The 11,597-nt window shown below is 39.3% G+C and overlaps 1 pseudogene; it reads right to left on the reverse strand.

Moving 5' to 3' along the window:
- Positions 1–428: 428 nt before the first annotated feature.
- On the reverse strand, positions 429–1,151 carry LOC149996494 (pleckstrin homology domain-containing family F member 2-like; annotated as a pseudogene).
- Positions 1,152–11,597: the final 10,446 nt, after the last annotated feature.

The raw sequence follows: 11,597 nt of genomic DNA on the forward strand, positions 1-11,597 counted from the left end.
AAAAAAAGAAAAACTAATAATATCAACTAACCACATTACACTCCCTTTTCCATTATTCTTTGATTTTAGTTTTTTCATATAACAGAATATATAATAAACAACAATGTAGTACATGAGCTGTTAAATAAACACCTTTTCCCAATCTTCTAAGAAAATAATCTAAAATTAAACAAGAATAAGAAACCAAAAATGTATCTGCTATATTTGCAATAGGCTATCCCTTTAGAAGAGTGGGGGGTGGTGGCAGTGGTGGGGTCGAGGGGAATTACAACAGGACCTATTTTCTGTAGAATATATCGAGGTACATCGTTTAAAAGTTTCTCAAGCAAATATCATGGCTAAAGCAAAATTGAGAGCTCAGAATTTCACACTCCCCACAAAGCTGACTTCACAGATAGTCACACCTAATTAAAGATTTCAGAATGTCCTTAGTCACTGCTATCATCATCATCGTCGTCATCAGATACATCATTTGAAGGAGACTTTAATGACTGACTGTAAGAGTCTGGCCTAGGAGGCTGGCACAAGGCCATGTCCCCAGTAGAAAGCAGGGACATAGCAGAAGTCACAAACCCGCACAGGCTTGGAGGACTGGCTAGGAAGAAGAAAGGCAACAAAACCACGTTTGCGACAACGGTGATGATGATTAAAAGGTGTGACTTTTGCTTTCTGACACCACATACATAGAGTTGCCTCAGAGTCAGGAACCCAGAAACAGCTTGTTCATTTCTGGGTGTTTACCACTTTGGGAGGATGAATCAGGAACACATTTATTTATGTGATTCATTCATTCAGACTTCTCAGTGGCAGCACAAACTGCAAATGGTTTAGTTGGTGTCTTGATAAGTCATCCATTCCTAAAGTCGCCCACATCTTTGATGGAATCAATAGGGACATTTTCCAGGGGCATAATATGATGTTTGTTATGTTTTTTCTTCTGGATGACAATATTGCTATAGACGAGAATCTCATTAAATAAGAAAAACTGCCCTGCTTTGAGCTTTTTTTTCTTCACAACTTACTTAATCAATACTCCTTCTCCAGTAAGAACCTGTGGGGGAATATTTAAGAGTTAACCAGCTGCTGCAAAAGTTTTCTACTACATTTCTATGTTTAGTATTTGCTTCATTATTTGCTAAGGGATCCACCATCTTCTGCTAATAGGCAGGCCCTGAGTTGGCCTGCCTCCCCACCAGCCTCCCAGGGTGTGTGGCCCGCCAGCTGCTCGCAGGTGACTCACCTGCCCCTGGCCTCTCCTCTGCGCACTCACGAGCATACTGCCCTCCACACGCCAGGTGCAAGAGCCCAGGCTCAGGCACCAGATTAGTTAATGTTTAGATAGAGCTAATCTCAATAGAATTGTTTAACACCGAAGACATAAAGTAGAGCACTTTTGGCCTTTCTAGAAGGCCTCAGTTTGGGGGTGTTTATTACAGAGGTGGTCTCGCTTCTTCTTACCCTCACACTCATATTCTTCTCTCTGTCTTGAGATGGTGGATGGTGAGGGTCACAGCAGGGAGTGAGGACACATTTGTTGCCTGTGGATGAAATGCTGGAGGCCCAGTGGGTAGCCTGCCGCATCTGCCCACCCTTCAGAAGGAAGGTCAGGGACATGACTTTCACAAAGGAGATGCCTGTCGTTGGACTTGGGGTAAGCTGAGAGCACAGAAAAAAATTGGAAGTCCTCCCTCCAGTTAGCTCTGTGACCCTGCAAGGACTTTGATTTTTAAACTTTCATTTCCCCAATCTATAGAACAGAGGTACAAGTAGAACCGTCAATTAGAGTCGTGAGGAGTAAATGAAGGAATTAAATAAGACCCTTAGCAGAGTGCCTGGTATTCAGTAAAAATTCACAAATGAAAGTTATTATCATTACATAATTTGACCATTCTGTCTTCTTTACATCTTGTGGTGTGAGGCCCTAGGTTTTCACTAATATAATCTTGTGCTGTTGACTTAAAAGTAGAATAGATAGAAATGGCTCTTCCTTTGGAGGGGTAATAGAGTTCATACCACCAGAATTTTGCAGACCTCTTAAAAAGTATATTACACCCACATACACACATACCTATCAATATATGTGTGATGTATATAATATCTATCATTTTTATCTATCTATCTATCTATCTATCTATCTATCTATCCATCATCAATTTTTTCCCAGTAGTAAAATGTCTGGGCCTGGTCTCTTTAGCTGTTAACTTGAAGAGATGCTGACTTGGCACGAAATGAATGTGTGGGCTAGGACCCTGGTTTAGGCCCTTGCGGGCCCCTCCCAGTCTGACTTGCCTCTGTATCTTCATTACCCCTCTCACTACCCCTGCCCCTGATGGGTGAGGCCCAGGGGAATGGAGCCAGTTCAGGTGTTCATCTGGGGTGAAACAGGTGTCGTGAGACAAAACTGAGTTAGGAGCTGAGAGGCTGCTACTTAGGCTAGGACAACGGGGGGAGCAAATGGTTCCAGACTGCGCCTGGGCACCCAGGTAGGGGCTGCCAGACTTCCTCCCTGAGGTGGGCATGGTATGTGGGGAGGAGGAGCGAGTCACCAGAGCAGACCAGGTCTTCCCTGTGATGGAATAGTGCCCCAAGGGGATGACTGTGCCCCCCAGGGTGTGTGAGGCTAAGAGGGAGAAAAGCAGCTTGGACAGTCATAGGTCGGTAATGAATGCAGTTGGCATGAAGAACACACTCTCTTAGGAATGGAGGCCTAAGGAGCTCCCTGCTCATGAAGGCACCTCAGTGGGTGGGGGGATCAGTCTATGCCCTTGGTTAGGCCTTGGGAACAGCTCACAGGGGTGGGTCTCTGCTTGCTCAGAACCTCAAGTGGGTTTCTCAGCAAGGCAAGGGCACAAACATCATTTCCCCGTGCCTTTCCCTTTACCCAAAGCTCTTTACCTTATTGTGTGGGATAAACATTATAATCATACTGCCTTTTATTTGTTGAGACCACACTATTGTACATATGATAATAATAAATCTGGCTGAACATTTATTAAGCCCCCACGGTATCTAATACCTTAGTAATTTTTTTCTCCTCTATTATGCTATTTTATCCTTCTCTAATTTTTGAAGCAAGGTAGTTGTATGAAGGACTCCAGTATTAGAAATTTAATTTTCTTTAAGTGTTCAGAAGATTACAGCTGATGACATTTAGTGAATTTCTTTTGAAAATGGATATCTGCCATAAAATTGAATAATACGTAACCATTGAGATATTTACAATAAATCTAGTAGAAACCTTATGGGGAGGGAGAGCCATCTAACTGAACTAATGATGGCTCATTCTCTGCTCACTGCCTCCCCCAATGAAGAACTTGGTTCCTTGTTTCGATGAACATGAACCTGCCTCCTATGAAATTGATTCGAACAAGAGTGGGCCCCTGAGCTGGGGTTCAGAGGGAAATTTAGTGTCTCCAAGGACTTGCTCACCAGCGGGCTTACTTATGTAAGAGCAGAGGTGTGCTGGAAAAGCAAATGAAGCTGATGAGAGGAGAGAATTGACAAAAATCAGATCACAGAGGAAGGAAAAAGGAGTCAGGACGCCTTCCTAGTTTCAAGTCCTCATCCTTTTCTGAGGCCAGCGGCGTTTAAATCTGCCCTGAGCTTCCATGATACACCACTGAATGCAAATAACCAAATCTAAGTTTTTGCTTAAGCTAGTTTGAATTGTTAATTTTATTTTTGTTATTTGCTGCCAAAGCAGCTTTCATGAATTGAGTGAATATTCCAGGTGAAACCGCCATGACCATTGGTGTTTGTTTTGGTGGTGGTGGGGGGGTGAGGGTGAGGTGGGGGGGAGCACTTGGTCTCTATAGCCTTATTTCAAGTTGTCCCAGTTACCTTACACCTTGTGCTTAAAAGTGTGTTTCCCTTGAAGAGGCTCTTGAGAAGAAAACACTTTGACCTTGAGTTCCCCCCAAAGAATTGGCCCTGAAATATGTGAAACTTAGGAAAAAGAACAGCTTTCTTTTCAAAATGTTAATGTTCCTTGTGTTGTCAGAGCTGGACACTTGATTGCACCTGTGGGGGCCAACAGTTCTCTTGTTTTGGAAAAACACCCTATAGGTTTTGTAAAGTTAAAGCCCAGATCCTTCTTGGAAAGGAGACAAGGAGAAGCTTGTCAAAGGTTGTCTTCCTCTGGGGTGAGATAGCATCTCTGAGGTGATGTGTGAGGGGAGGCTGGCCTGTGATGACAGGGGAAGGAAGAAACGTGCTTCGCTTCTGTTTGTGTTTTTCTTTCCTCGGGTGCCGGTGAGCCCAGAGCCTCGGATGCCAACCTGCTTGGGTTTGAATCTCGGCTCTGCCATTGTATCAGTTAGGACCCCGTCGGGAGGCCAAACCACGTTCGTCACCTGCACAAGAGCATTTAACAGAAAGATTCTTAATCAGGCAAAATGTTGTTAACTAGGTGACTAAAAGGGTTTCACAGAGGTAGCAACAGAAAGAAGCACTTATCACCTCTAGGGCCCAGGGAACGATGAGAAGAGGTTGGAAGAGTTAAAATCTAAGTTTCTGAAGGAGGATCCCCATGGACCAGAAACTCAGACTCTGAGGAGAGGCCGCTGCTTGGCTAGTAGTGGGGTCTCTGAGTTGGAAGGAGAGGCCGAGGGAGCCAGGTCTCCTAAACGGAGGTTCTGATTGCCTAGTGTTGGCATCTTGGGACGTGGGGGCAAAAGACAAAGGTCACTCTACAAGTGGTGTGTGTGTGTGTGTGTGTGTGCACAAGTGTGCCAGTTATAGCTCCCTTATGCCTTCTTCCCCCTTGTGGCCAAAGCCTGTTGTACGGTACGGGACCGGCTGATCTCAGCTCCGTGTTGGAAGTTGAAGGATGAACCCATGTGCATACTTGGGGCAACACGAGGCGAAGGTAAACAGTCACTTGGGAAGACTGGTTCTGAGACGGCTTGGGGTGAACTGCAGTGCTCTATGGCCCAGTAGCAGGTCCACACACAGGCCATGCAGATGGGACAAATGGGATCCATTAGTGGAAATAAGAGCATATCACAGGGACTCCCAGAAATATTTTGGGGAGAAGATCTGGGCCAAATGGAATTGGGTGGGGGAGGACGTAGACTTTTGTTTTTATTAAGTAATTCATTAGTTAGTGAATGAGTCAGATATGATGACCACTTTGAAGAGCATTTAAGAAACTAAAGGTGTTTATGCATAATTTAACAAGAAAATGTTAGGGTAAGATTGCAGAGTTAAATATAAATTTATTTGATGTCAAGCAAGCCATAAATCTTTTGGATCATCTTTTCTACCAGACAGAAATTATTTGTATTTCTAACCAAGTAAAAATCAAAATTTTAATCTATTGCAAAAAAAGCTAAGTATATTTCCCTAGGCAATCCTTGGGGGTTCTTTGCCCTCCTATAATGTTGAAAGGATATGTATGCCACCCACCTTTTTTGCCTTAATTTCAAGCTTTGGGTAAATTTCCTGACATTATTTAGGCATAAAAAAATGTATGATCTTGCAGGCTTCTTTGGGAGCCTCACATAGGCCTGCACGGCAGTTGGCTGCATTAGAAGCCCCCTAAGGCCATATTTTGTCTTGGGTTTTTTGCCTCTTGTCTATGCTGTTACTCTTGGGCTTTTCTACCTGCCTGGAATCCACTCATTCTATCAGTACTGGGTCCCTACCTCATGCCTAGGCTGTTTTATTAGCTTGACAAGGACTATCTAACCTGGCTTTGGTCTTCAATAAACTGATAGGTGATGACTTAAAATTGCTGCCATTGGGCACTGTTCTCCTCCCCAAACACGACTCCATTTATTATCTGTAAGTACAATATGTAGCATGTACATGTTAACATGGAGACTCCATGGCCCCTTTTAATAAATACTATTGGTAGTGATTTTATTCCAAATGAGCACAAACAGGTTTTGTTTTGTTAATCAAGAATGCTGATTTCTATTAAAGATAACCAAAGGACTTGACTTTGTGACTCTACAACCACTCTTACTGATCTTGGAGGAAATTAAAAAGCAGGAAATGTGCCAGGAGAGTAAAGAAAAACAAAAGGAAGAAAAAGATTTCACAAGTCATATACAGGAGAGAAAATTTCTACAACAGGATATTAAATAAATGGTTTGTAACACTTTAAACAAAATGGCCATCCTGAGGAGCCCCTATGGATTCATTAGGAAGTCAAGTCAAATGAATCTTCATGCTTTTATTTATATTTTTATAACAGTGATTTCTTTCTGTTCAGGTTGCTTCTTAATTACTTACTTAAATAAAAAAAAAACTATGAGGATTTAAAGTACTTAAGCCAATCATTATGGAAATAAATACCTTTTATATTTTCTCTCAAGATATTTTTGTGTATATATTAGAAGAAACTAAAATAGAATAATAGTTACAATTAGCAGATTTCAATGGCTGCTTTAATTTAATTTAATTTTGATTGTGATTTGAAGTCACAACAAAAAATGTTTATAGTAGCAATAGGCCAGGAGAAAAGAGGAAGTAGCATAATGATCCCTATGGAAGCTTATATTACTATTTTGACTATATATTAATTTGGGCTCTCTATTAACAATGACAAATTTGAAGCAATTTTGCTAATGATAGGAGAAAATGCTAGTATAACATTATGCAAAAATTAAGGGTCACCCAAAATTGCCCATATAGTATGATTTCAACTGGATAAAAAATTACTCAGAAGAAAACTTGAGGATCATGTTTTAAAACATTGAAATAATTAACTTTGAGTTGCAGTATTATACATATAATAAAGCCATATTTTTATAATTAGAATTAAAGTAAACAAACAAAAAAGAAAAAAGAGGCTTTAGGTATTCTGTAGCAGGGAGAATATGAAAAGTGTTAACATATAACTGCTGTGGGAAGTTCAATGAAGAGGAGCCAGTTTTTCTGTACTTAAATTCAATGAGAATTTTTAATGTAAAATTTCATAACAAGGAAATAAATATCTTGTGCCTCGTCATATCACATACAGATTTACACTTATATTAGAAGTAGAATAGTTCACATTATTAGAATAATTAGAATTAGCGTAATTTGTTATTGTTTCTTGTAATGGTCTTTCATAAAAACCAAGGGCACAATATTAGAAGTGAAGTCAGTAAAGGTTAACTCTGGGAGGAACCACAGTGTAATAATAGGTAGATTTTGAGTGGTTAACCTGGTCCAAGAATAGATTCTAGAGAGTAATTGACTTAGCCAAGGTCACAGATTAATTCATGGTAGGGCCAGAATTAGATCGTATGACTTGACTTTTCAGCTGACAATGCTACCCATCCCCCTCTCTGGCCCCAAAGAGGAAATACTTAACCCATTTCAGTTCCTATGATCATCATTCATCATTGACTTGAATCCCTTACCCCTCAAATGTCCTACAGGTGAACACTCACTCACACTTATTTTCCCCTTGCATTGGATTGCTTTTTTATTTCACATCCTGTATTTTTTTTTTTTGGATGAGTGTGTGTGTATACTTGCATATTTGTGTATTTGTGTGTCTTAGATTGACAAGGCTTGAAGACAGTAAGACACATTCTATGTCCTAATTTTAGCCACAATAGGCCAAACTGAAAACCCTTGTCCTTCAATGATTAATGGAGAAAATTATAGTGTAACTGATGGGAAATTTATAAGATGCTTTTAATATAATTAAAAATAATGTCTCCATTGGCTTTTAACTGTTCTCCCAGCCTAGTATTGGCTTCTTTCCAGGACTAACACATTTCATCCAGCAATGGGAGAGCACATTTTAAGAAAAAGAAAGAAACATTCTTTTATCTTTGAATTTTACTTGGTTGACCACAATGTAGTTTGTGAAATTTAATATTAAGTTATTATACTATGATAGAATCACTGGGTTGCTCCTAGTAATATTTTCATAAAATAATGAAATGTTTTTAGAGCAGGAAGAAACACACAGGTTTATCCAAACTTGTCTCATTTTACAACTTAAGACACTGAATCCAAGGAGGTTACACCATAGCTAACCACTAATCCTGTGATTTTCTGTTTTTTTTCGTTCTTTCAATTGAAAAATAATTTTTGATCATCCATTATGTGTCTGATGGTAGAGTAGATCTTAACTAGTTAAAAATAAAAAGCCTTGACTCATAGCCTTAAGAAATAATAAACTAGGAGAAGGGCAATGTTTATTAATAAACATTGATTTGTCATAAAAAATGTTACATTGTATTATAGTTATGCTCCTAGAGTTACAAAAGATGAGGGAATAGAAAAATTTGCCTGGGTGGTCAGGAAAGCTTTTCTAGAATAGATGATGTTGTATCTGGACTTTGAAAGTTGAGCAGGTGAGCAGGAAGACACCAGCTTTAGAAAGAGGGAAGAGTATTCAAGGCAGAAGGAAATGAGAGGCATAGGACAGAAACATACAGGTTTGTGTTTATAGATCTTGGATAGGATAGGCAGGATCTTGATGGAGTGACTGAAGTTAAGATTGAATAGGTAAGCTCTGATATAGTTGGGAAAAGTTTTATAGTGCTAGCTAAGTTGTATAAGCTTTATTCTATAGGTAATGGGAAGCTATTGCATAATGTTAAGCAAGAAACTACATTTTACACTTTCATGTGGATCTATATTTGGGAGGAATAACTGGTAGAAGTGGAGAATGGACTAGAGGCAAGTTCAGATGAAAATTATGAGCTAATAAACTAGACAAATGAGGATGTGCCTTACAAAGAAGGAGGATATATTTATGAGGTTAGAATTGGCAGGACCATTTGGTGACTGTTTGGCATAAGGGACAGGGAACAGCCAAGGAGGTAAATAAAGCTTCTGATTTCAGATACAGGTCATGATGATGCCATATTACCAGCAATGAAATACATGAAAAGGGTGGTTGGGAAAAAGCTTGCCTGTAGTGTTAGATATATTCAGGTTACCTACGATGGAACACTTAACTTGAAGACATACAAGGAATAATTGAAAATCTGTATCTTAAACTCAGAAGGAAAGTCTGGGTGGGTGTTACTGATTTTGGAATCTTGAAAGTAGGTGAAAGTTGAAGCTAAGGAAAGGAAATAGAGAAATCCAAGAACAGAATGCTGGGGCATGCCATATTTAAGGGACGATGGGAGGGAGGAACTAGAGTAAGGCATGGTTAGAAAGAATTATTTGTGTGGCAGGAAGAGGATGAAGAGAACAGTTTATGGAAATCATGTTATGATCTTTCAACTACAATGAACAGTTAAACTAAAAATGACTATGGTAAAGTGGATTTATCTGCTCATGTAACAACAGCAACAACAATAACAAAAATTCCAGAGATAAGTAGACCAGAGAACAAGTGTTTTAATTACAAATCCAGCTCCATTTCTTTCTGATTCTCTCAGAAATGCCCTCTTCTGTGTTGGGTTTATAACCAGGCTGCTGGGGAAATGGCTATATTAGTTCCAGACTTCTCATTCCTGTACAGCCAAGGCCTTTCCTCCGGTGGTTCTATTTGTGCAGGAAATTCCTACCCCTAATTCTTACCAGTTTTGCTCTTCCATTTCATTAACTTGACATTGCAATTCTTGAACAAATTTCTCAGGCCAAAGTTTCATATGCTGATTGTGTTGGGCTTGGGTTTCTAAACTGAACACTACCATAGAAAGTAGAGATTTGACCTACCTCTGTAAGTGGGAGACTCATTGATCTCTCTTTTGTCTCACGAAGTGCAAGGCTGTTAACCAATGAAGGTGAGGTGGGATGGGTGTTAGGCAGGGGGATGTCTATTATGAAAACAAAGGGAAGAGAGAGTTTCATAATAAAGGAGTGGTCGTTCATATCAAAATCTGAAGATCAAGTAGGATGGGTAGAATAAAGATCATTAAATGTCAATTATATGGTCATTGGTGACCTTTGGGTGAGACATTTCTGAGAAGTACTGGGACAGTTCTTGAGGAATACTCTGAGAAGAGTGTGGCAGCAAAGAGGAGAGATATAGGCAACATTAAATCAATTACGATTCAGTGAGGCATACAAATTTGTTCGAAAACATTGTTTTTTATTTCACTAAAAAGTTTGCACCAACACCTTCCTCATTTGAAAGAAAGAGGAAAATTAATCTTATAATGTCAAAAGAGTGTGACAAGTTTGTGAACAAAGGAAAGTGTATATAAACAAAGAGAGTGATAAACGGATAATGACCTAGTGAAAGGTAACCATTAAAAATATGAGAGATGAGATTTCTATTAACATTTCATTGAATCAGAATCATGCTATGTTTTTGGTATGTTTTGTTTAGTGAGTCTGCTGTTATGAAAAATGGATATGCTTAATTTACATGGGGTCAGCCAAAATTCTATGTATTTTGTAATTACACTATAATTACATTAAAAAGGAGAAGGCAATTTTCCTCAAGTGTGGCCAGAGACTCAGAAGATTGGTATAGGAAAGTAATAGGTCACATTTAGTCAACATCAGACCATAGAGTGTTCAGATTTTCAATGTTCAAAGCATAAAATAAGTTTTCAAATGCTAAGCTCGACAAGAATTTAATGTTATTAATTGTGATGATGATAATAATAATATAATTATTAATAAAGGTATCCTCATGTGGCTGAGAGGTATCTTGAAGTTTTCAGGGAAAAATAATTCCAGTAATGGTCCCCATTTCATTTTCATTGGTACAGTGCTTTTCACAATTCATTCAATTTTTCCCCCAAGTCATAATAATCCTGTGAATTAATAGTAGGTGATATTTTTATTCCTAAATGGGAAAACAGAATCTTAGAATTGCTGCTAAGTGATAAGCTGAAAGTTAGCAGTTACCCTGTCTAGGCTGCAGCTGTTTGTTACATAGTGAATGAAGAGGTATCAGGATATGCAGAATGGGGACTCCAGAAAATATCACATTAGGACCACGATGATGCTGGAACAGGTGAATTCTTGGGTAGACTTTCATTCAGAGTTGACCAAGCAGGCTAAGGTGAAGTTAAGGTAAGGTAAGTAGCTGGACTAATCATTGACCCAGGCTCAGGCCAAGGATGAAATGTACAGAAAGCTCATTTCATGGAGTACCAAATTTAGAAATGACTTTTAGAAAGCATTCTAATATACTCTCTCCTTTTACCATGAGAATGCCATAGCCCAGAGAATTATGAACTGGGTAAGAGGCAAACTCTTCCCCACTAGCCCAGGGAGTTACTACTACCCTTAATTGCAATTTGGAGTCCTCAAGAGAAGGAGCATATAAACCCAGAGGAGAAGCAAGTACAGAAAACAGTTGGTGGAGTTCAGAGGCTCATTTCCCATCACAATTCAGGGGACATGGGAAGAATTATTTCCCTAATGCGAAGGGAAAAATTGGCCTGGTCAAATAACTGTGTGAAGGGTTCTATCACAGGATGAAAGAGATTCAAAGCTAGAAGGACTTCTCAAGTGTTATTTGCTATAAATGTCTAATGAATTATGAAGACAGACATTGGGACATATCCTATGTTCTCTGCAAAGATACTGAAATGTTTGGATATTTCCCGTAGTATTGATGTAATTTGTCTTGATTTTGGGAGAGACAGTCAAATTTTTGAAGCTGCAGATACTTTCCAGTAGTAGATAACTCTCTTCTGGGGGTTAGGGGTGGAGCAGGGAATGTAATTTCTTGC

The sequence above is a fragment of the Furipterus horrens genome, unplaced genomic scaffold, assembly GCF_987537825.1.
Source record: "Furipterus horrens unplaced genomic scaffold, mFurHor1.1.pri manual_scaffold_12, whole genome shotgun sequence".
Taxonomy (NCBI): Eukaryota; Metazoa; Chordata; class Mammalia; order Chiroptera; family Furipteridae; genus Furipterus; species Furipterus horrens.